The sequence below is a fragment of the Sipha flava genome, unplaced genomic scaffold (assembly GCF_003268045.1).
Source record: "Sipha flava isolate LNK unplaced genomic scaffold, YSA_version1 132_pilon_pilon, whole genome shotgun sequence".
In the NCBI taxonomy this organism is placed as follows: domain Eukaryota; kingdom Metazoa; phylum Arthropoda; class Insecta; order Hemiptera; family Aphididae; genus Sipha; species Sipha flava.
Genome location: NW_020271758.1, coordinates 192,177 through 217,262, shown reverse-complemented (window position 1 = coordinate 217,262; position 25,086 = coordinate 192,177). Strand labels below are relative to the sequence as shown.

The following is a 25,086-nucleotide window of genomic DNA, read 5'->3' as shown; positions in this document are numbered from 1 at the left end:
CCATTTGGAAAAATTAAAAATTCCAAGTGTGAATAAACAGAATAAACTTTATTAAAATAATTAAAAACTATGAAATGTCTCTAACTAAATAAACAATGTAGCTGGAAATTCGTTGAAATATCTGATTTTATCAAAATTTAATTTTGTGAGGTTTATAAAACATATTTGCATATTTTCAGTCACATTTTTTTTTTAAAGAAAAAAAATTTTAATGAAAAAAATTGAAGTGCTAAAATACAAAAATCGAACGTTATATAAATTTTGAACTACAAAAATATACTGAATATATTGTGATTTTTATCGTTTTATCAAAATTTAGTTTTCGAACAATCACACATTTCGTTTTTTTTTTAAATTCATAAAAATTATTTTAATAAATCAATGGTAAATATGTATATGGAACTTTTTATTCAAATATCAATATTCTTTCTTATCGTACCAAAATTATTATACCAACATTTTAGATAAATGAGCTGAGATATATCTATAAAAATGTATATTATCTCTAGCAATCGATTACATAAGCACTTAGTGAAAGTTTCAAGTCTTTACAATTATTATTTTTTTGTGTTACGTTGAAAAGAAAAATTCGATTTAGTCGAAATCCAGTGTATCGTAAATCTTACATTTATTTTTTCTACAATTTTTATAAATTCACGAAATTATTAAGAATTATGTCTGGGAAATTTGAAAATATTCTCATTTGATATACCAAATAAATAATATTTCTGATCAGAAATCGCAAATGATTATGTTAGTCGAATCAATATTTCTGATCAGAATTGTGTACATAAATAAAAAAAAACAACACATAAATTATATACATTATATATACATAGTACATATCTTGTTTCACTCAGAATCTGAAACGTGATTTCAATGTTGATATTACTAACTGCACGTCCATTTTGCACAGAAACCAAGGTCACAAAATATCATTTTAATTCTCTTGTGCATTATTTATGAGTAAATATGTACGAATGTGTGTCGTTCTATGCTTATCCCTTATTAATCATGGACTTCTGCTTCAAATTGATTATTTATCTATACAAGGATAATACGAAACAGTATTCATAGCTCACTATTATAAAATACATAATTTGTTAGTCGAATGGAATTTATTTTCAGACCATTATTTACTAAGCGCGTTGCGCTTAAATTATTGATTATTAGAATTGGGTTATTGTTTAAATCATATCCATATTATCACAATATCATTCGTTATGTTATTTAATGAGCTAATCCAGCCTGTATTTAGGGGGGACACGAATAGGCACATGCTCGGGGGTGGCAAAATATTTTAGCAAAATTAATTTTAAAAATGATGTACCTAATGAAAAAAATAAAAATAAAACAATAAAAAAAAAATAGTGTGTTTTACTATGTTTAATTTGTTAATAAGTGTTATATTATTATTTTTTATTTTTTTTGGGGAGGGGGGCATAAATTATATGTCCGGGGGTGCCAGATTTTTAAATACGGGCCTGGAGCTAATTAATATTAACAATTTAATATTACGCTATATATATATATATACATACGTATTAATATTTTTAAAGTAATTAACCATTGTACATAAGAAATATTCGTTATTTTTGTACTAAAACGTTTTTAAAACATAAAACTATACCTGATATTCTTTAATTTTTCATATTATAACTGCATTACAGTTTTTCATTATTTAATTTTTAAATCTAAATATAGTTATATACTGTTTTCTTTTATAAATTAATAGACGAATTGACATTTCCAGAAGTGAAGTTAAACTTTATAACATTTTTCCGAAAAAATATAATAATTTTATAAAAATGTTTGGATACAAAACTAGAAAAAAGTTTGGTTGTGTGTTTTTTAAATAACAATGATTAATAAATTATATTACAAATTAAATGTTTGAATCGAGAATTAGAAGAAATGTAAATTTTTATTTATTTTTAGATTACTCTTTTGTATTTTCTAATACTTCAAATACGAAGAGGGCCAGTCTAGAATCATTACTATTTATAGCTTTGTTTTGTAAACATATTCTAAGAACATTATTCTTACTTAAATGACAGTGATGATGTCTAGAACAGCAGTATTGCTTGTTTAATTAAATTAATTCTATTCGAAGAGCATTATGACACAGCGATTGTTTTACAAAAACACAACTATAATAGTTCATAGATTTAAGAAAAATAAAAGAAAACAAAAATCTTATCAAAAGAATAAGAAGTAGAGAAGGGTATAAAGTGATAAATGAGTTAAGATTAAACAGGCAATGTAATTCCTGGAATTACAGAAATGATTAAAGAATAATTCGTGCACTTTTTTTTGCTAAAGAGTTTTTTCAAGCACTTTTGTGATTTCGGTATTTAAATCATTTTATTTTAATATAAAAAATGTAATAGTTTCAGTATCAGAAAAATAATAGAATAACTTTTTATATGGGTTATTTTAAAATTATGTAAAAAACGTAAATGATGTTTGAATAATTCAATTTAATTACATATATGTCACAATAATCAATAATGCTGGTTTTATAAACTGTAACCTAAAGCAAAACATAATATTAACACCTCTAAAAATTACCAATAAAAAACCGCATAAAATAAGTTAAAATACGTATTGTTGAATGTAAGTTCAAGGCATAATAGATAAAATTAAATAACCACACAATCACAATATAAAGAAATTTATTCATATGTTATGGATATTTTTATTTTCAATAATAAACTTAAAACTGAAAGAACAATGAAAATAATTCACGGTTTATTTAATCTTCCCTTTTTTTTAAATTCAATCGTCAATATAATTTAGGTAATTAGTTTCAGTTTACTGAAACTGCATTCATAAGTTACTGATATTAAAGGTAAAGTAAGAAATATATTGTTATAAAAAAAAAAAAAAAATTGGAGGAAAAAGAAAATATAAAAAATAATAAAATAAGGGAATAAAAGTAGATATGGAATGCATTATCTTCCTTTTTATTTAAATGAGGACATTTAGGGTTACAAAGGTTTGACCTAATTAAATCGGTTTAGTCCGTGTGCTCAAGAGCTTTTTTATATTAAATAGAAAAAAAACGGGTTGGTGTACAGACTGTGCGCAAGCAGTCATGACTTGCAACAAAGAACTCCCTGAAAGGTTCAAGGGACGTATTAACATTGATTAAACATACATATATGTACGTTTAACCAATGGTATTACGTAGGACATTATAGCTGGATGGTTATTTAATCAAAGTCGGTAGTCTTTGAGGATTGACCTATTTAAGATCATAATGGTGTACCAAAAGGTTTGAAACTAATTGTTTAATTTGTTTTTTCTATGCGAATGTCAAAAGAACCGTTTTTTATCAATCACTAAAATGTAACGATCTCGAATGATGATCACATCATTCATATTTGATAATTTTCATATTTTAAAAACAAAAGTTCATATCGTGTTTTTTTTGTTTTTTTTTTTTTTTTTTGTAAATAAATAAATAATCATATTCGGTAGAATATCGATTGATGTTTTTGATCGCATCACACGATCATGTGGACGAATTGCCACACGCGGACGGCATTAGATAGAAAAATGTCAAGATTTTTTCGTAACGAAACATTATTATAGCCATTATAGTAGTTCAGTATAAAGTTTACACTACAATATGTAATGGTTTATACTATAAACCATTACGAATGTTATGAACCCAACAAAACGATATTCCGTACTGCGATGACTAGCGCTTCGGAACGGTGTTGCGCGAGCAAGTTCAATGTTTTCGAACGAAAAATTGCCGTCGCCGAAGCGGTGCGCGCGCGACGAAACCGATTTCGCGGTGGCATTAATGTCCGAACAACCGAACGTCGTCCGGTGCTGTAACGCCGTTTTCACGAAACACGACCAACTGTGAGTGCGTATCGGTTGTGTGCCGCGACCGTGTGTGTACGTCATCGAAGTAGAAAAAAAACCACGGTGGAAAAAAGTAAAAATAAACTGTATCGAAAAAAAATAAAAACGAAATAATCCATAAAGTGTCGTGGAAACGTACGTGTGCGTTCATTTGACGCGAAACAGTCGTCCGAGGACGTGGCCGTTTGCCATCCAAGGCGTTTGCGTTGAAAAAAACGATTGTCGAAACCGGCAGTGACCGTACGTCAACAGCGGTTTTCGCTGTCGACAGTCCTGAACGATATCCATTCCGTCGGCACCACGGTTGTCCGTTAAGTAAGCATAAAACCGTCAAGTAGAATAGTTGTTGCGCGCAGGCCTCCCGTTAGCGCGGCAAGTGTCCATACGGTAGGGGCGGTGAATCTTTTTCGGTTCAAGTGCCAAATTTTTCCTTTTTAGGTATTGAAAATCATTCGCGTGCCCAGAGATGATTATATTTGCCAAGACTATAAACAAAATTACAGATTTATTATACGGTTTTTATTAAATTTTAGTCATTCTTAGTGAAACACAAACAGTGATTGTTTCGTTGGTCAAAACGTTTCTTTCTTCCGATTTAATTCAACGTGTTATAGTGAATAAGCTTTCGCAAACATAAGTTGACGAAAAGTATGAAAGCATAAGGAATATTGTCATTTTTAAAACATATATAATTTATTTATTTGAATTTCTTATACATAGTATATTTTTTTTTTTTTTTGTGTTCGATTTTTAATAATTTATACTTTTTGCGCGTTCCATAGGTTCGCCACCCCTGATCTACAGTCTCGTAGGCAAATGAGGTACCGGGATCGGTTTTCGGGAAAATGTTTCGTCCGCGTGTATGATCTGAAAGCTACGACGAACGTGTGTGTATTGTCGCGCGTTCAACGTTCGTTTTAATCTTCGCTCCATGTTCCGTCTATTCGTCTTTCGTCACCGGCTCTCGGTTTTCGTACCATTTCGAAAGGAATCGCATTTTTCCGATCAAAAACCGAACAGCAAGTAGGTACCGTTATTCGTTCCAGTAGTTAGGTTCCTGATTTAAATTGCACACCAATGGGATCCCGTGTTAAGTTATACCTCACCAATTGGGTCCCAGAAAAACGAAAAAAAATATTTTCCTTCCCACTTTTACAGGCTTAGGGTTGCGTCTGAACATATAATTGTTATATGTTTAAAAAGTTTTTTTTTTTTTGCTATCGTTTACTATAATTTTTACGATTTACAATCGCTCGTTGTCTGGTCGATAATGGTTAATAATTGGGTTGAAATTTATAAAATATAGATTTAACAAAATCCAAGTAATTAATTTTTCCAAAGATTTTTGGACCATAAAACAACAAGTTTTCAATTTACTATCCGCATAAATTGTATTGAGTTTCCGTATCATTTTGTAATTCATTATGCAATTTAGATATACTCTCACAAGGCTGTTCTTGCGTTTTTCTCTTTAATGAGGTCGGCCTGATTAAATTAAAAAAAAAAATTAAATTAAATCGTCAAATTCATGATCGTGTGAGATGTTTTTTTCAATTGTTATATTATATTCATTGTAAATCAGTGTATTTCAACGTACATTATTTGATTGCCAAAAAGTACGTAATTCCCATAATATTCGTATTTTATATTATTACTACGATACGATAAATAACGGACCCAATTCGGACACATAAAATAAACACATATAAAGCGATATGCCCGTACCCGATTCGAATAAAATATAAAACTAAAATTATTTCCGGACCCAACTCGGATGCAACCGACCGTTCGAAATCTCGGCAAACAGCGAGCAAACCACCGGCTGTATGTCGGTGCGTTACTTCGTTCGATTGGACTTAATATACTTATCGACCACACCGTAACAACGTTTGATGTTTGTGTGAAGATATTTCACCAGGAAAAAATTTGCTTTGAAGTATCAAATTGAATATAATTATATACATAGAACAGCATTTAAGGGAGACAATGGTCACAACCACACCGCGCGTTAAATTTTTAAGGTGGTCGAATATTAGTCCACTGAAATATATTTGTATATATTATGAATCATTAAAAATTTTAAAATTTAAATTGATTTACGATATTTTTATTATAATAATCAATGAACTATCAAAATATTTAAAACAACAAAAAAATTATGTTATGGATTTAAGATTTATTTTTATATATAATGTAGTATTAGGTATATGTAATATAATTTACTATATTTACATAGGCGGCAACAATGGGAGTTGAGGGTAAGGACATTATACGAGTAGTTCCTTAAATAAAAAGTTATTATTTAATCAATTTTTTATTTTTACTTTTAAAGTAATTTTTAGTATCTATAATTTCGAAAAAAATTGGGACATATGTTAACATATTTAAAAATTAAGTATAAAGTGACGTTTCATGTAAAAGTTCTTAGTAACATTTATTTGACATATCTTATAAACTTATAATGTATATATTATTTAAATAGATTAAACTATATGTAAATTAATTGTGTAAACTTCACTTTTCTTATGCACGTCGTACTTTTAATGTATTTTTTCAGTATAACAACTGAACGTTTTACAAAACGATTTATCCTTGGACAGATCTAGTTGATTAAAAGCTTCTTTTTTTTTTTTTAATTTTGACAAAAGCCAACTAAAAATAAATATTGTTTGCGGCTGTAGCATAGGTATTAAAATAATAAAGATTGTTCACAATAAAAAAAATATGTAAATACAAGTTTTCTCGAAAATTTTGTATAACATAATTATCGTATTATTTAACCACAGTTTTTTTTTTACCACGTTTCAGTCTTATATTATATATAATTTATGAATATTTATATTTGTGCATGAATTACATGAAACAATGTACCGAAATACAATATTATTGAAGTTTAACGTTAACTTTTATATTAATATTTATAATAAAAATATAATTATAATAAATAAATTACGTATGATAATGACTTTCTAGCATAAATAATGTAGTATTTTACTGTATAATAACTATAGTACAATGTAATAAAATACACTATAAATTACAACCTCTAAACGTATTATAAATACATTTTGTGTTCTTTATTTTTATTTAAATTCTCAACATTAATTTCCATATACTCAATAATGTTAAATTTTAAATTAGATCAAATACCTAATTTATAATACTTATCAAACGATATCATTATTATTTTATTACCATTTGATAAATGTAAATAAACAAATATCAATAAATAACCTATAGTTCAAAGATTAATAATATATATGTATATCTATGTGCTTTGATCGGTGGATTGTTATAAAAGAAACTTAACCTCTTAAACCTTATACCAATATATACATACTTAACAGTTTCAAAAAATGTAAATCTTATTATCTCAGGAAAACGGTTACCCGGTAACCTCTTTATTGATTTTTATTTAAAACATCATAGTTTTGTCTATAATACAGCGTGGATATTTAATATATTGATATTAATCAATATGTAAATTAGTACATATATGTAAATTTTCCCTTGCGAAATTATTATTTTATTCTTTATACTAATTATAGTTCGTATTGTTTTTTAAAAATCTGTAACTAATTACTGTATAGTTTAGTACTTTGTTGTTAAGACATACCGAAAACGAGTATACTCATTCGACCTCTAATTATTACATTATATAGTAATCACCATGAAACCATGATACAGCACAATAACGATCACAATTAATGCCATTTATTTTAGAATTCAAGTACATACTAAAAATACAACATCGATTTGTGGTTTGACTAGATTTACACTATGTACACGAACCATATTGATGAAGTTGCTAACTTTTTATCGACAAATTATGATAATTTAGCACATAGGGTCGATTCAACTCGACGTACTTCAACACCGAAGAAAATATTATCTCACAAAAAATCTTCCGTGGCTTTTCATTTTGTCATTAATTTACTATTCAATATATTATAACTGATTATAATTGATTCATGATTATACAACACACGACATGTAATGTTCACTACGCCATTAAATATATTTTTATCAGATAACTATAATAGAATTGTTACCGATTGGACTAATTTTTTTCGTGCGCACGTTCTTCTTCAAAGTTCATGTTTTACGTATTTTTGTGGTTTGCGCTTTTAATATTAGTTTTCAACTTTATTCTTCGAACTTTAGGATTATAACAACTTATGATGCCAATAGTGTGTTTCTAAAAACCGATATATAAGTTATTTTACTCGAACACGAGATAAAGCAATGTCGATGTATTTGCATTGTTCTATTATATTATGATTTGAAAAGAATTGCTTCCTCGTATGACATCAAATAATCTGTTGCGTACGCTTTCGCTTTTGTTATTCTGGATATAATGTAGGAGCTAACTTCTCCGTCGTACGAAAATCATACAATACACAATTATTATTAAATTAGTTTTCACTATTAGTTTTTCTGATTTATAGACACGAGTCGTAGATCTAAGTGAATTTGTGTTTCGAAAACTAAAGACACGTCATGATGATGCGATTCGAGAAAAAAGGAAGTTTTAATAGTTTTTTTAGACCGAACATTACGCTAAGAGACGGTTTAAGTTGTACGACAAGCCGACACAACGGCTGACTCCTTGGATCGAGTTCCAAGAATTATTGGACCGCGCAGCGTGAAACGTTTTTTACGTTCATTAAACTTTTAACGACGCGTTGAAAACATTAAAGTTCGTCGGCGCGACGACGTAACAATGGCAAAACTTGTAATATTTAAAATTCGCTACGGATATGCTTAGGGGCTACGTACATGCGACCGTTTAAACTTTTGGATTTCTTCGCGTTGAAATCGGAATTGCAAACATTAAACGGATGCAAACGCGGCACTACAACGAACAGAGTGTAAACAAAGTGTAACCTATCAAGCACTCGGCAGATTTAGACCAGTGATTACCCTCGACTTCGCAATGCTTTTGCTTCCGTAACGGCACGAGCAACAATATTAATCATATATTAATGACCACAATAATAATTATCGATCGATTTTTCCAACTATAAATCATTATTTTTATGGCCGTCGCTATAGCTTAATGATTTTTATTTAGTAGATAAACGTTTTACTTATTTATTACCCGTACGTACAGAAATTGAAATTATTTTTATCAATTCATTTACGAGTTCGACTGGTTCATTTTGGTCGCGCGCGCGTATGCGTTTTAAAGTATTTTAAAACAAATTGTATGAAGAAAGTGCAATTTGTTAACTTTAGTTTTTCAAACCGATTTCTAATCATTCTGGTATCCAGTTACGGACGATTTCGACCTCCCAGCGAGGTTAATTGTTTTGATATTATTGTTCATAATCCAAACCATACTTTACCGGTCAGCACTGCATTCGGGGGTATCAGTAGCAGCCGGACGATAGGCGATCGCCCGGATGACAGTTTTTAGCGACAAGCCTGCGCAAAAAAAAAAAAAATTCATCAGTTTCAACACGCTAATAACACAATTGCGTTCAATACGCATATGCGATTACACCCGCATTTTTAAGCTTCCGTGGGAGGACTAAAAAATACGTTTATACCCGGTTACGGTTTTCGAATTTTTTCTACCGTTGCACGTTTTCTAAAATTATCCGTCTGCGCGTCAGCAAAAATAAAAAATAAATAAAAACACACTTCGCATTGTTATGATATAGAATTGAAAAAATACCGTTAAACCGTACACACGTATTCCTGGGAAACGAAATCGTATAACCTCGGAGAGCATTGTCGGTGTTGGACCGGAGTACATTTTAACGGACCTGAACGATTGATACGCATTTGCAGTGGATATCCTAACGCGGTAGGGTAGGGCATTGAGAATGTTCGGCGTACGATGAAATCGGTGTACGCAGAACCGGAAAATCGGTATTTTAACGTCAAAACGCGGATGGTGCACTGATAGTGTCCGGTCAGACGAACGCGGTCCGATTGAATTCATGCGTTGAAAACTGAAAAATACAAGGGGAAAACCCAAAATAAACGAAACGATAACGTGTATTGGCGTGCAAACGACTGCAACTATGTAAATAGCGTTTGGCTACAATTTTAGCCTTGGTCGGGTTTATCGATCAACTGATGAGAATCCGTTGAAAAAATGTCAAAGCTTTGCTCGCACGGACAATAGTCGGGCACACGAATAATTTTTCGTAACGTCAGGAGTGTACACTCCAAGTGTCGTATTCCGTTAGCCAAAAATATATAAATCGAAATAATATATTTAATTATTTTTTGCCAATAGAAGCGCAAAAGAATTCTAACAGAATTTTATCGTGGCTGTAAAAAACTTTTCAACATTTCGAAGCAGTGAATTTAAATCTCCGATCGGTTTTGCATGTAAATGTAATTACGTAGTAATAGTTATTAACAAGATATTTACATTACAGTGTACATGTACACACATATATAATGAGGAACGTTTTTATTATTATTATTATTACTATTATTAGTTTTTTAAGTATGTACATTAAACGTATTACTTAGATTATTTAATATCGTTCGAATAAAATAATTATACGTTATTGGATATACATAACATATAATGTACATATATTACGTAAACGTAACTTGAATATTTACTTATTTGAATTTAGTGTTAAATAATTTTAGACGACTAACGTTGATGAACATTTTTTTTTTTTTTGACAAGACCCTGAATTTTTTCTTATGAAATTCTTATGAATTCCAAGTACCTATGAAATATGTGATTCATCAATAAGTTGAAAAGTTTTGTACTTGTAAAATATTTAGCATTTTTTTATTTTTTAATTATTTCAAACACTTTTGTCTGAATGATTTTTTTCATCATTATTATTATTTTATGTTCCGAGTGAAACGAAAAATTTATTGGTTTTACAATAACATGTGTTATTTATTTTTTTTATATGTTTCAGTGTACATGAGTTCGATCAGTATTTTCGGATTTTCTCCGATCATAATCGGAGGAAACCTCTAAGAGAAAATATTATCTAGTTATTGTTTTAAAGGGAGTTTAATTTAACAATTTTTTCAATAGTTTTCATAATAATTAAGTTAAACTAACGAGAAGTTATAAAAATATATAAATATATCTATATATATATATAAATTCACTAAATACTTATATCACCGTTAGTAATAGATGACATAACTTTCTAAAAAAATTTTTTTTTCTATTTATATAAGACCTAAATTATCATATTTTCTTAAATTTTTTTTCGAAAATGTCAATAAAATTATTTAGGATTGACAAAAAATTTTGAAAATATAACACAACATTTCTTATATATACCTATTATTGGTTAAAGACAAAATTACGAGTGTTATTGCTATGAAATTTTGAAAAAATAATAAAAAAAAATCCGCTACATTTTTCTTGCCAAAAATTCATTAAATTTTCAAATACTTATACTTGAGACTTGAATATCGGTTGCAAGATTTATCACTTAGTTCTTCTACTATAACAAACATTTTTAAAAATATAAACATATTCACCCCACTCTTTTAATTCGGAATCTTTTTTTTTTTTTTTCATTGGTTTTATGTTTAAAAGATACACAACAATGCTATTCGCTAATCCGGTGACATAGTTAGAAATGTATCACAGGAGAGGGGTTATTAAATTAATTAAAAATTATTATTATTATAAAAATGATATATTATAATAAAGGGGTGTCTAATTTACGGTTTGCGGGCTAGATCCGGCCCGTCAAGTTTAGTGCTCTTTTGTAAATTTTATTTCAAACTTGAAAAAAATATACACGTTAAATGATTTCAATATTTAGCTCTACTTACTTATATGAACAGACGTTTTCAAAAATGAAACACGTAAAATCTAAGTATAGAACTCACTAAAGTGACGAACATTTACAAGTTGCAAATTATCAATAAAATTGAAAATACACGCAATTCCAAACTTCTCATCCAATAACTTACTCGTATCTCAATATAACAAATATTGAATTATAAGAATAAAAATATAAAATAAAAATAAATATACATTTTTCTAATATCTAAATAAACCATATCTATTATTTTATATTTTTTAATTTCATTATCTCTCTATTCCTCTATTCCTAAAAAAAAAAATATTGGCTCCCGAAGCCAAGGCGTATCTTAGATTTGGCCCACTGTAAATAATGGTTTGAGCCCTTGAGCCCCCTGTTATAATAGATCCTACATTCATCTTATCTTCCTTGAATTTTTGACAAATTAATTATTTCGTCTGTTGATGAATATGTTTTCATCTAGTTTCCGTATAATCACATCCGAAAAATAAATCTACTTTCCATTACAAAACTTCTGTCGAAGGAGAACTTTTTCTCCGTTGATTTAATTGTTGTATTCTGAAATGATAAATTTGAATGCCCAATACGTATTCAAAGTTGATTAAAATATTTTTTACTAAAAATATAATGCCAAAGTTTATTAAAGATTTAATTTTTATTTACTTCATACGATACTTTTGAAACATCCCTATTTTCAACAATTACTGGTTCAGTACTTAAAAAAAGTATATATAATATTGTACTAGCTTTCACTAGATTTTCTTTTTTTGTTCATATTAAAAATGAGAAAAAGAAATGCAAACGCAATAACGAATAAAATATTTTTTCGAGAAGACAGTGCGAGAGTGTGTGGCAATGGTACACAATATTACAGTCTGTAAGTAAGTACCTATATAGAATATGGTGTTTATTTTTTTCCATCACTGCTCATTATAAATTGTTTATTTTCCAGTAAAATATTTTCTCACGTTTTACCCTCATGTGGGCACTGTAGTACAATTACATAAACCACAGCAAGGCAATATTGCTATTTTTATTACTCTAGTCTACTGCCTATTCTAATAATTATTCTTCGATAGTTAAAGACGACAACAGAGTACATATTTTAAATAGATCTATTCTGACTGCACTCAAATTATTATTATAATTACATTTCAGAATTATAATGTTAAATAAAATAAAAAAACTATAGTTGGTTTTTAATGCTACATAATGAAAATCAGGAAAAAATATACTTTACAAAACACTTCATAATTTTTGATTTATTTTTTATTTTTTTTGGGTGAAGGGGAGGCGGTTGACCCCATAAAACCCTTCCATGGCCCTTTCACGCCACTGCAATCACCTATCCCTGTATTCCAACTGACCTAAGAGCCTAGCTCCTATTTATTTTTATATTTTCATTTACAGCAATCATTTCGCGATCGTTTATCTTCTTATAACAAATAACGTAACACCAAGATTTTAACAAAAATGCATTTAAACTTTACTTATAGTTTAGTTAGACCGAACAACAGTCCGAACCTGAAACAAATGTCGTTTATTTTATACGTATTTGCCGGATCGGGCCGACAAATTTTCGTCGGTAACAGATAAGTGTAAATCGGGCTGCTAACGAGGACCTCGTCCTCCGCACCTGTTATTCGTCGGAGCTTGCGCACGTGCGGTCACGACGGTCGCCGGCGCGCGCGACTTCAGAACGGACCCGTTTTGTAGGCGGACCCGAAAAACCAGGTCAAACGTTGCTGACCCGCCTCCACGCACCCTCTACTCGTACGCGCACAACCCTCGTACCCGTTGACCAGTTGATCGGGGGAGGGGTAGGGGTGCGAAGAACGACGGGCAGGACGTGGGTAGAACGTTATGCGAACGCCCGAAGAACATTCCGAACCATACGCTATCGATTATGGCTTTTAGTGTGCGTGTGCTTATGCGTGTGTGTGTGTGTGTGTGTGTGTGTGTGTGTCTCTTTTCCAGTGGCTTTCTTTTTCGAAAACTAACCGGCAGGCCATACATCGGGATTCTGTATTCTCGCATTTAGGTCGGACGGGGATCGCACTCGTTATACGCACCGCATATGAGGGTGAGTCCTCAGAGATGGCTCGCGTGGAATACATTTACAATATTACGATATCATATCACCGTAACGTATGGTAGACGCATACGAGACGGGTTATTATAATGGTATATTATATAATCCGCATACCAACGTCCTCGTTGTTTCAATACGTTTATTAAAATCTCCACGGAAATACACACCGCGTTGACCCTTACCTGGTATCCTTATAAATTTTCAAATTTTTATTTTTTCGGTATATTTTTTAATTTTTTAATCATATTCTAAGTATTCAAATGATCATTCCGTACTTAATGACGCAGTTTTTTTACGGTTAAAAAACGCAAAAAATAAAATGGTAAAGGTCATTTTCGATCCGAAGATACCAGTTATGGGTTGACGTTCGTCTGTAACGTGATGTTCCACTTGGATTTTTCAGCTATTCACGTAGATTTGTACACGTCCTATATCATACGGTGATAAACATTTATGTTTGTGGGCTCGTTGTCGTTCGATCATTATTGTAATCAGGGATGTGCGTGGAAATTGTTTTCGGGGAGATGTTCAATAGTTTTAGTATCACTTATTTTAAATGTATTTATTTTGCATTATAATAATTTTGGTAATAGTTTATTGTATAGTATCAGATCGACAATGGATTATGTAAATTATTCTAACAAATTTTTATAATAGAAGGTTATTCAAAATGATTCATCTGATTTCAATGCTTACATAATTTTACTTTTTAGTCTTAGAAAAATATGTTTTACATTAAATAAAAGAGAAATTTGTTAAGTTTATTTAATTTTACCTATAAATATTCTATATGAGGTCTTTTGATCACACGAACAACATCTAGCTGGTAGTTAATCTCATTCCATACTTTTTGTAGCATATCTTTTGTAGTTGATTTTAAGTGGTACACGGGTACACGAGGTCGGCCTGTGCTTTTTCCTAATAACTTATCGCTTAAAAGCAATAATTGTAAAACAAACAATTATTCGTATTTAATTTGAATTCGCAGTAATATATGTACATTCTAAAACTTGGATGTACTTTTTATTAATTAGTATATAATTTAATAAGATAAAATTTATAATTAACCGTTTTATAGCTATTTGAAATCGGATGAACCATTTTGAATAACACTGTATTAAACTGTATTAAAACCTCATTCATCTATACTTTTTTTCTAAATTCATTGAAATTTCAGGGGAGGGATTGAACACCCGAACCCCCACGCCCCTGATTGTAATACTTATGCGAGTGGATGGTTTTAGCAAGACAATATTTAGTCAATACGTTTCCCACATGTGATTATAATAGCTATTAACAAAGAAAATACGACCGTATGTTTACTAGATTCAGTAATCTGCGGACAAAACTGGGGTTAGAGTTTTGAAGCTGAATTAGCAAAGCGTACTTAAAATAATACGCGAGAGTGAATAAAGTATAGAAATATTTTTTTATATGGTCATGATACGAAATTTTATAAGATCTTTGAAATAAGGAGAAAAGAACAAATTAAAATACATGGGAACGATTACGTCTTGAGAGCTTCTATATTCCACCCCTGTAAATATAATGCTTAGTCCTTCTCCTAGTAAGAACCACGGATACACTACTTGTTATGTACATATTTCAAAAATGACCTTTTTCTCTTCGATAAAAGCGTAAATTTCGGTCATAAACAGAATGGGTGTATTTTGAAAACGACGCGTTGGTGTACATGGCTACGGCCGATTCGGGTGGAAAGTATATACGCGTTTAACGGTATTCCGTTCCACAGGATATAAACGGCTAATCGAATTTCCTGAGCCTGTTTATACCGGAGCACGTTCAGAACCCCAAGGCAGTGTAAAGTAGATTATAAAGTTACCTTATAGCGCCCGAACAGTACTAATATTGTTTATTTTTGCTGCGCTGTTTTTTTATCTGCCGTGAGCCGTCAGTCTTTTTTTAATTTGAATTCGCAGTAATATATGTAACAAAAGCAAACAAGTCACTAAATTCCATTAAACAAACAAAGCGAGCTAATCAAATTTTAGAAAGGGAAATTCGTGGCAGTTCATCTGAATATTATTAAATTTAATTGAATCATTTTTATCGATACCCATCGATTCACCTATTACTAATTCGCTTTCAATTAAATTATTTTTAATAATATACGTACACGCATACATTTGCACGAAGGTATTATATGTTTGTTAGAATTTAAGTAAAATCAAATATTTTTACATTTTATTTTTATTTTTTTTATTTGTATGGAATCAGTAATTGAAGATATTGGACAACTTTTATAAGTTTTAATTTTGATTTTTAAAGATTTTCTTACATTTTTATGTCTAATTAAATACAAAACCTATAAAATATAAAACATTTAACCTTTTGTTTTTAACATTTTAGACAACATTTTAAAAGTAAATTTTTTTGACCAATTATTGATTTTATAAAGTATTGAGTGGCATTTTTATTTAGTTTTGTTAGCAGAAAGAGCATTACAAAATTAATAAATTTTTCAAGAAAAACATAAATGAAGAACAGTAACTGAAAAATAATTAAATTAATTATCATAGGAGATCGTTCAATGTTTTTAACACTAGAGAACCTAATCACTGATTATTATTGGTCGTTAAATATTTATAGAAAATGACTAATTAAATTTCGTATTTGACTATTTATATTTTTGTTGTATATCCTCAATTCACGACGTCTGAAAGTGTCAATCAAAAATATGTTGTGCTTATTTAAAGCTAATTGGCTTACTTCATTATTACGATACATGCATTAGATATACAATGAGGTCTAAAAATATGTAAAAATATTCAATGAGGATTACATGCACATCATAGTGTATTAAGCAAAGCCAATGTCATTTACACTTTCAATCCCCGAGATTTTAATTTTTCAAAAGATTTTTCTGCTATGGGATCGCTTATCAAAACTCTTAAGAATACAGAATGTCGATTTATCATGAATAGATAATGAAAAATAATAATAAATATTTTATTAAAACGTCCGTTGGGAGCAGAATCAGGTTTCGATTCTGAACGAAGCAAGTATAGATCTTTTTCAATGCGTTTTCAAAGCGATAAAAAACAAATGTTCTAGTTCTTTAAGCTTTTAACAGACGATATTAGACATTATTGCCAAATTCTTGAGTCAAATTTCTACTAAATATTTACCGTTCAAAAATATGTGAAAGGCCATATGTGTAGATCCATTGCGTTTCTTGGTCAGTATCTAGTACAGTATCTAAAAATATAATATAAAAAGTAATGTAACAAGGAAGCATATTTTTGCTCGTATACTTGTAAATATATCCCAAATAGACACACGTAATCAGTAATCACGATCATCCGTCTCCGATCCATAGACGGCGATTTATCGGCTTAAAAAAAAAAACCCTGTGTACTTTCATATTTTTACATCACCTAAAATCTGTCAGGCTTCATCATGAACGTAGCACTGTAAATTCACACCCATATACACACAGACTAATAGATCACTACCGACCCGTTTTGCCTCGTATTAAAACCGCTCTCGTAATAATAGGTCTTAATCGTCATCGCAAAGAAACCCAAAACAATTGTTTACCGGTTATCCTCTGCGACAAAACAATAATGGGTGGCAACGGTGGTAGTTAGTTAGGTCACATTTTTGGCGTAAGACCGCTACTGGCACAACTAACTCTTATTAATATATATTCTTCCTGAAGCTTTTGTATTAAACAAAAATATAAATAAGAAATTATCGAAGTTGCTGATTTTATCAATAATCCTTTTTTTTATAATTTTCTTATATCCCCCATCGTTCCATAATGAACTGTTCATTAAATAACATATATTTTTTTTACTAATTAGAACGAAATTAAATCAAAGAATACAAATGTATCAACACTGCTATAGTTACTATTTAATTGTAATTTAATAATTGGATTCTAATAAAATATTCGTATAATCAGACTAGATGTTAAACAATTGAAAATAGTTAAATATTAGTCTATATTTATTTATTGTTCATAGAACAAAATGTTATAGTGTTTTTTTTTAGAGTAATCACAAGCATATTTCAAACCCTAAGCAAATTATTTAAATAATGACCCACCTCTTACTAAGCTATACCTATGTATAACAACTATTTAATAGTACTACCTTGAGGATTTTCATTAATTACATTCAAATACCTAACCTATTTGCATATTAAATTATTTTTCATGCAATTAGCTAAATAATTTAATCATTTAAATAAAATATGTTCATAAATACATGAGCCAAGGGATACCCAACCCCTTGATAGGTTTCAAGGGCTAAGCCATTACATTAGGCAAACATCGTTCACCACATTAATGCAAACATATACCATAAAATACGCCTAATAAATATATTATAAAACAATATATATATATATATATATATATATATATATATAATAAAGAACAATTTTTCCCATTTTAGATAGGTTTCCATTTAATACAAGACGATAAAAAAAATGTACAATAAATGTTTTTTTATTTAATACATACATCATTATTATTTATTACATTTTATAAAATTTTATTATACATACGTAGTTAAAATTATTTAAAAATTCAAAATTACAATAAATTTGAATTTACGTACTTTTCCAAAAATTTTCTAAAACTTTTAAAACTATTCAACAAGCCATTCTATGCTTTAAATACCGCGTGTCATTTGTTCATCGATTTGACATGCTTTACATTGTATGATTGATACAGAAATTGATAAGGTTTTTTTCTCTAGCACTTAAAAATCATTTCCAAGTTAAATTCTTTATTTATTCATTTGATTTTGGTTTTCTTTTCATCCCCCCCCCCCCCAATTCCTAATATCCTATAAATTATATTATACGTAGATTTATATCTTAAATATTCCATTAATTTATAAAGTTAATATTACTATTCATTCATTATTCTCTTATTTCTTTTTTTTTTTTTTTGCTTTAACATATTTTAGACTTTTTGGACACTTGAAAAGTTCACAAATTTGTTTTACTGATAATTTATTTTTTTCACAAGACTCATTTAATTTTAATTTTTCATTTAAAGTTTAACATTTATTGATTTTTGACATACTGAATTTTGCAATAAAAAATAATAATATGTAAATACAAATACCATATTCAGTCCGAGACGTTTTAAATACAAAACACTACTTCAAGTTACAACATTAAAGAAAAATTAATGTAGTGTAACGAAATAATCCTAATCAATATAGAATATATTTATTAACTGATGATTTTCAAATAGACATTTCCATGATAAATAGGTACCTACATGACAAAAATATTGTTTCCATTTCCACATTAGATAAGTTCCATCTTACTCAAGACATGACATATTTTTAAGTATATTAGAATCGCTAGGACCAAATAATTTTCCCATAAAATACAGGTTTCCATAAAATACAGGTTTCCATATTATTCAGGCTCCATATTAAACAGATATTGCTGTATAATAACTTCAGAACAGAAACATTATGTTCACCATATTGGCTTAGTAATTATTTGCCACATTGGTAGTAAACTTTTGAGTTATGGGTGGTATTTCCGGTTTGCGATACGAGTATTCATAATGTAACTATTTATTCAATAATTTGATAGTTTGATCAAAGTACGAAACTCTGACGTTCGTCCAAACTAAGTAACCACGAACGCGCAAACAGTATACTAAACTTCTAAGTTTCATATGAATATCATACAAAAAGATTAACGAGTAACAGAATAATAAACGTGTTGTTCAAAATAATAAATTATGATAAAACGACCCGTCTAAAATATTTTAGTGTAATATTGTGATAGTTTTATAGTAAGATATAAAATATTAACACATAGGTGAAATAAATCATGCATATTAATTATATTCAAAATCAATGTTTGTAAGTAAAAACTAAAACCTACTCGCGTGTAAATAAAAAATATAACTGCAGTGCAACACAATAAAAATTAAATTAAATATTGTATTATTTTCAAGCAGTTCGGTTTTGTTATTTTTTGACGGCAACTAGATATAACCAAACGTTTCAATAAATATCAGAGGTTAATAATATTTTCCACTATTTTGTATTGTTTATTTTTATTTAAAATATCATAAAATTTTATTCTATCTGTAATACTAATGACTAGGACTCGAATTTATATATAAATACATATTTTTACTGTGACGTGTTAAATTAATTTAGGTAAGTGATAAAATTGTTTCAAGCGATTTCCAATGAAATTAACTATATTTTATTTAAAATATTTTTACATATTTTACCATAAGTACATATTTTTCTTACATATTTTGAATATTTGTCCATTTAAGATTTATTAATGATTCAATACAGACAATTTCCCATGTTTCCAAAAGTACATAAACAAAATAATACCAATTATTAAATTTAATCTACGGTTGATATACGAGTATGTTCGATATTTTGATGTTTCAATATATTCGACAAGAAAAATAACTTTAGTTCAAAGTTTAATATTCGTAGAAGAAGCTGTACAATGCATGGAACAAGTACAAAGACCATTGAGAGTTACAATAATAGGAAAAAATGTACAGTGTATTAAACAAAAATCCTGGTTTAAATTGCCTAAAATTAATTAGACATATACATTGCGGAATGAATGGGGTAATATTGCAAAACAAATTATCTATCCTTTGGACATTGGAAATATGAACCCATTACCTCTGTTGAAGTCAAGGGCTTCTTTAGTCGGTACAAATCTGTGTTACGACCAAATCCTAAATCATTTATCATTGACCATTTGTGCGTGTATATGGTATCTCACTGCTATCAAGATGAATAAGGGTTAATTTCATAATAATTTCAATTCAAGTGTCTTAATTTTTTATTTTCATTTTTTTTATTTATAAAGCGATTTTTAATTTTTTTTATATTCCATTTTTCATTTTATTATCCCGCTTAAACCGACTTGTTATTACATATACGTTTACATATTTTGGTTATTTTAATACATATAAATTTGAGCCCTACGAATGACGTTTCAAACTATTACCGCTACACATCATGGAAAAATAACGAGTTGATGGTACGTAATAAAATGTTCAAAAAAATAAAACGATTCCATTTACATTCAGTGCCCGCAAAACGTTTTATTTATTTAACGCATAACGTACAAGCACATCCTGTGTAATCGTGTGAACTCGAATATGAAATCGTTGTACACCTGTAATGCAATAGTTGCACCGACCGTTGGAAACTCTATATTATTATATATCTTATATTATTATTCATCATTACGTGATTTACAATATTATGATCCTATGAATATTGCAGAATATCTAATTTGCGAACGGACGATCGCCGATAGCCGGCACGCACCCGTGACGGATTTGGTCCAGTCTTGACCGGTCCGCGATATTCCGTTATCCATTTCGTTCACAATAATCCTTTTGTCCCGGATTAAACGCGGCTCGAAGGTCGAAACTATTTAACCTTACAAAACGCGACAACGGCGTAACATCAAATTAAAATATTAAGCTAAATTAATAAAATATTAAAACCGTACACCGTTACACTAGCCTAACCTACACTGAAAACAATGTAAAACACGTTGTTCTAAACATTAATCGTTAACCATTGTGACAAATGACAAACACAATGCATGAAATATTACAGTGTTAATTTTTATAACAGCAGAACATAATAGCTCCCACAACGAGAGCTGACTTTAAAATTGAATTTTTCACATTTTATGTCTACTTGGGATAAAACGATTTATAACCACGGTGACGTTATCAATAAAGTACAATATTTATGGGTGCGGAATATGTTTCGAGTATTGCAGTTTTAACGGGATAAAACATAAAAAAATAGTTTTGTTAGTGAAATAAATTTTATTTATTTACAGGATTGTATGAATGGTATTTTGTTTTTTATGAATTTTTGAAATAAAATTATATATCTGAATAAAATCTCAAGAGTTCATTATGACCTAAATATTTATAAAAATATCACAAAAATGAATTCCATTTTTTATTGTACGTAATGAAATTAAATAAAAGCAAAGTTAAATATATGGTTTCATTGTAATTTTTCATATTTCTGCAAAAATACCATATAAGATAAATTAAAACCCACGCAAAATCGAAATAAAAAGTAAAAATAAATTCATTATAAAACACAAGAATTACATTTTTCAATGTGCTAGAAAGTGTGATTCAAACAAAAAAATAATACACTAAAGCGTTAAATTTCGAGTAAAGTTATTGCAACTTAATGTAATGTTTGAATTTATAAACACATGACATTTTAATTAATATATTTAAGCTATGATGTATGAAAAAATTAACATAAATTTAAATGATTTCATCCAAAAATATTTATCGTTTTTTTTTTCTCGAACCAGAGCAATTCTAATAGTGTCTTTATTCTTAATCTTTTATTTTCTTGTTAACATTTGTTTAAATACTGAATCTAAATAACCTGAATCGAAAGTGTTAGGTGATCACTTTTTTAATAAGAATTCAGATTAGGATTTTATTCAGAACACGGATATTTATTGATTTTTCTAAATTTTTCATTATGAAATAAAATTGAAAAGTTGGAAATAATGTTAAATTTAGTCCGGCTGTAATAGGCATTGAAGTTTTGCCGATGAAGTAATTGTTTTGTATTGATTTCATTATCTTATCTTATTCAAGAGTATCGTATTTTACTTCATGTTAAAAATTAATAAATACAATTGTTAAATGGAGAATTAGTGATCGAAAAAAATTATATGATTATGGTTTGTACAAATAATATGTTATTTGAAGCCTCGGGTAAGGGAAAGATGGGATTTTTCAAATTAAGTCAAACACGTTAAACATAGTCTTATTATTAAAATCTAGTCCAGATTATTTTTAATCGTAGTACATATGAATAATACTCGTTTAAAGGGTTAAATTTATTTTACTTAAAAAAGTCCTATTGGTATTATTATTATTATTCCGAAATGGTAATAAATAAAACTCAATAAGCTACGAGTAAACGTAAACTAATATAAATTTTATATTCATGTGAAAAATAATTATTAATCAAGCTCTCAATCGATAACGTCAAGTCACGTGTGCTGAGCTGCGATAATAAGTTGATAATAAATTAGACGTGCATGATTCATAATTGATTATTTATATTAAACATAATTGCGATTAATTAGCTCTTTGGTTATCTTACAAACTCGGTATATTTCAATGAAATCGCATAATTTATTTTATTAATAATTGATTATAGATCCTAATTGTACCATCGACGAGCCGTTAATAACTAATTGATGCGTTATCAATTCAATTTAATGTAGTATAATGCTATTCAATGCTAAAACGAAATAAATATGAATAAAAATAAGTGAAACGATACCATTTACTTATCAATATTACTATGATTCTTTTTCTTCGTCTAATTAAATATTCTAATTATGATATTATATATATATATATAAGATTATATAAATATTAGACACCCCGTGTTTAATAAAATCAAGTATTCTAACACTATTCAGAAAAGAAAAAAGAAAAATAATGTATTGCATATTTTACGCGTTTGCCATAGAACATCTCATCTATCCATGTATGTTATTACTAGGGCTCGGATTTCAATGCATTTGCATCTTTTTTTTTTGGGATGTCTTACGCGATGCTTTCCAAACTATAAATTTGTTTCAGGTACTCCGTGTTCTACCCACAAACATTTTTTGCATTTTTAGCGGATTTTATACTTTTTAAAGCATTTTTTGACGTTTTTAATGTATTTTTTTTATATTTTAGGACATTTTTTACCTTTTTCTCGTATTATGACTAACTTCAGTTGATATCGAGAGATCATTTTCAGTATATAAAAACTTATTGGCAGATAATCGTCGATCATTCAAATTTCAAAACTTAAAAGAAATACTAATCGTACAGTGCAATTCAAATATGTAATTTAATTTTTAATTCAATTTTTGATTTTAATTATTTTTTTATTTTTGTAATGTAATGAAAATAGAATTTCTTTTTTTACTCATTTTTTAATATTAATTTGAATTTATTTAATAAATGATTAATTTTTTGATATTTTTAGGGCATTTTTTAAAGATTTTAGGTCATAAATGCATTTTTTGAAAGGGCATTTTTTCGATATTTTTAGGGCATTTAAATCCGAGCCCTAGTTATTACGTATGTTATGTAATAACTAAATTCATTCTATGTACATTATATACGTTTTAGCGGCGACCACCACGTCCGATCTCGATTCTGTCGGATAAGCAGGTGCGCGAAATAATATTGTGTAAACGATTTGTCGCCGAACACAGCGGTCTGGTGCTGGACAGTCGTCGTCGACCGTCGTCGCGGACCGCGTTTCGGCGCGTCGAAAAACAAAATAATACACCGTCATCTGCAAATTCGCAGATAAAAAAAAAATCGATGGATTTAATTAGCGTATAAAAAAAAGTACAGTTAAATCAAGTTAAAAATATTAACTCGATATTAGATTGAGTATTAGGTGTAATCGATTTTCCGATAAAAGTGCTTTTCTTGTTCGTTGTTGTATGGAGTTTATGTTAAATACTGTAAGTCTGTCCAGCATATTTACTACGAGCCGCTACCGGTCGGCACGTCGACGAACAAAACAATCGCGCGTTCCGCCGCCGTTGGGGGGGGGGGGGACACGGGCGGTATCCGGAAAAAACGGAATGCTTACGGACGCGTACGTGCGGTGCTTATGGGTTTCGCGGGAAGCTACCGGGAGGTGAACTTTTCGCAGCCTCGCGGGGGGGGGGTGCTGCGGGAGTGGAGCAGCGCCACCGCGGACGCGTTCCCCTACGCGAACGCAAAGTCGTGCACCGTACGAATTTCGAGTGCGTGCCGAAAGGCGTCCCTTTCCCGTGCACCTATGGTTTTCGTGCGCGACGGTCTGCGCGGCGATAAATACAAAACTACCCCGCCGGCGCACGCCCGCGATCCCGTTGCACCCCGGGTCGTAACGATTGCCGGGAACACGCGCGCGATCCCGAACTTCTGTGCGACCGTGAGGTTTTTCACCGGAAACCGGATCAACGGATCGATTCTCACGTCCCGCGCAATGGACCGTTGCGAACCGAACGGTCGAATCGGCCGGAACGCTAAAAACGGTACGGGCGGCTCGGTTTACCGTTTGCGATTTCGTTTGCCGCTGCGCAAACCGCTGTCCCCGTAAACGTTATTGTTTCGGGCTTGCCGTGCACTCGTAACCGGCGCGCGCCGCGTACGGCGAAAACGAGTTTTCAGGCGAAAAACTCGTGTAGCGTTTCCGTTTCGTAATCCGTTCGACGGGTTCGCCTCCAAGAGAGCACTTCCGACGGGGACGGTCCCGCTAAACACCAAACGGACAACGCGTTGTCGTC

General features: G+C 30.0%; 1 protein-coding gene across 1 annotated transcript in view; it reads left to right on the top strand.

Annotated features, from left to right (window-relative positions):
* The first annotated feature begins 3,861 nt into the window (after window positions 1–3,861).
* LOC112679242 (glutamate decarboxylase) overlaps window positions 3,862–25,086 on the top strand; it is an 81,826-nt gene continuing 60,601 nt past the window's right edge. The window contains exon 1 of the mRNA XM_025548959.1: window positions 3,862–4,194. The gene's annotated coding sequence lies outside the window, so the exon portion shown is untranslated. The remainder of the gene's footprint in view (window positions 4,195–25,086) is intronic.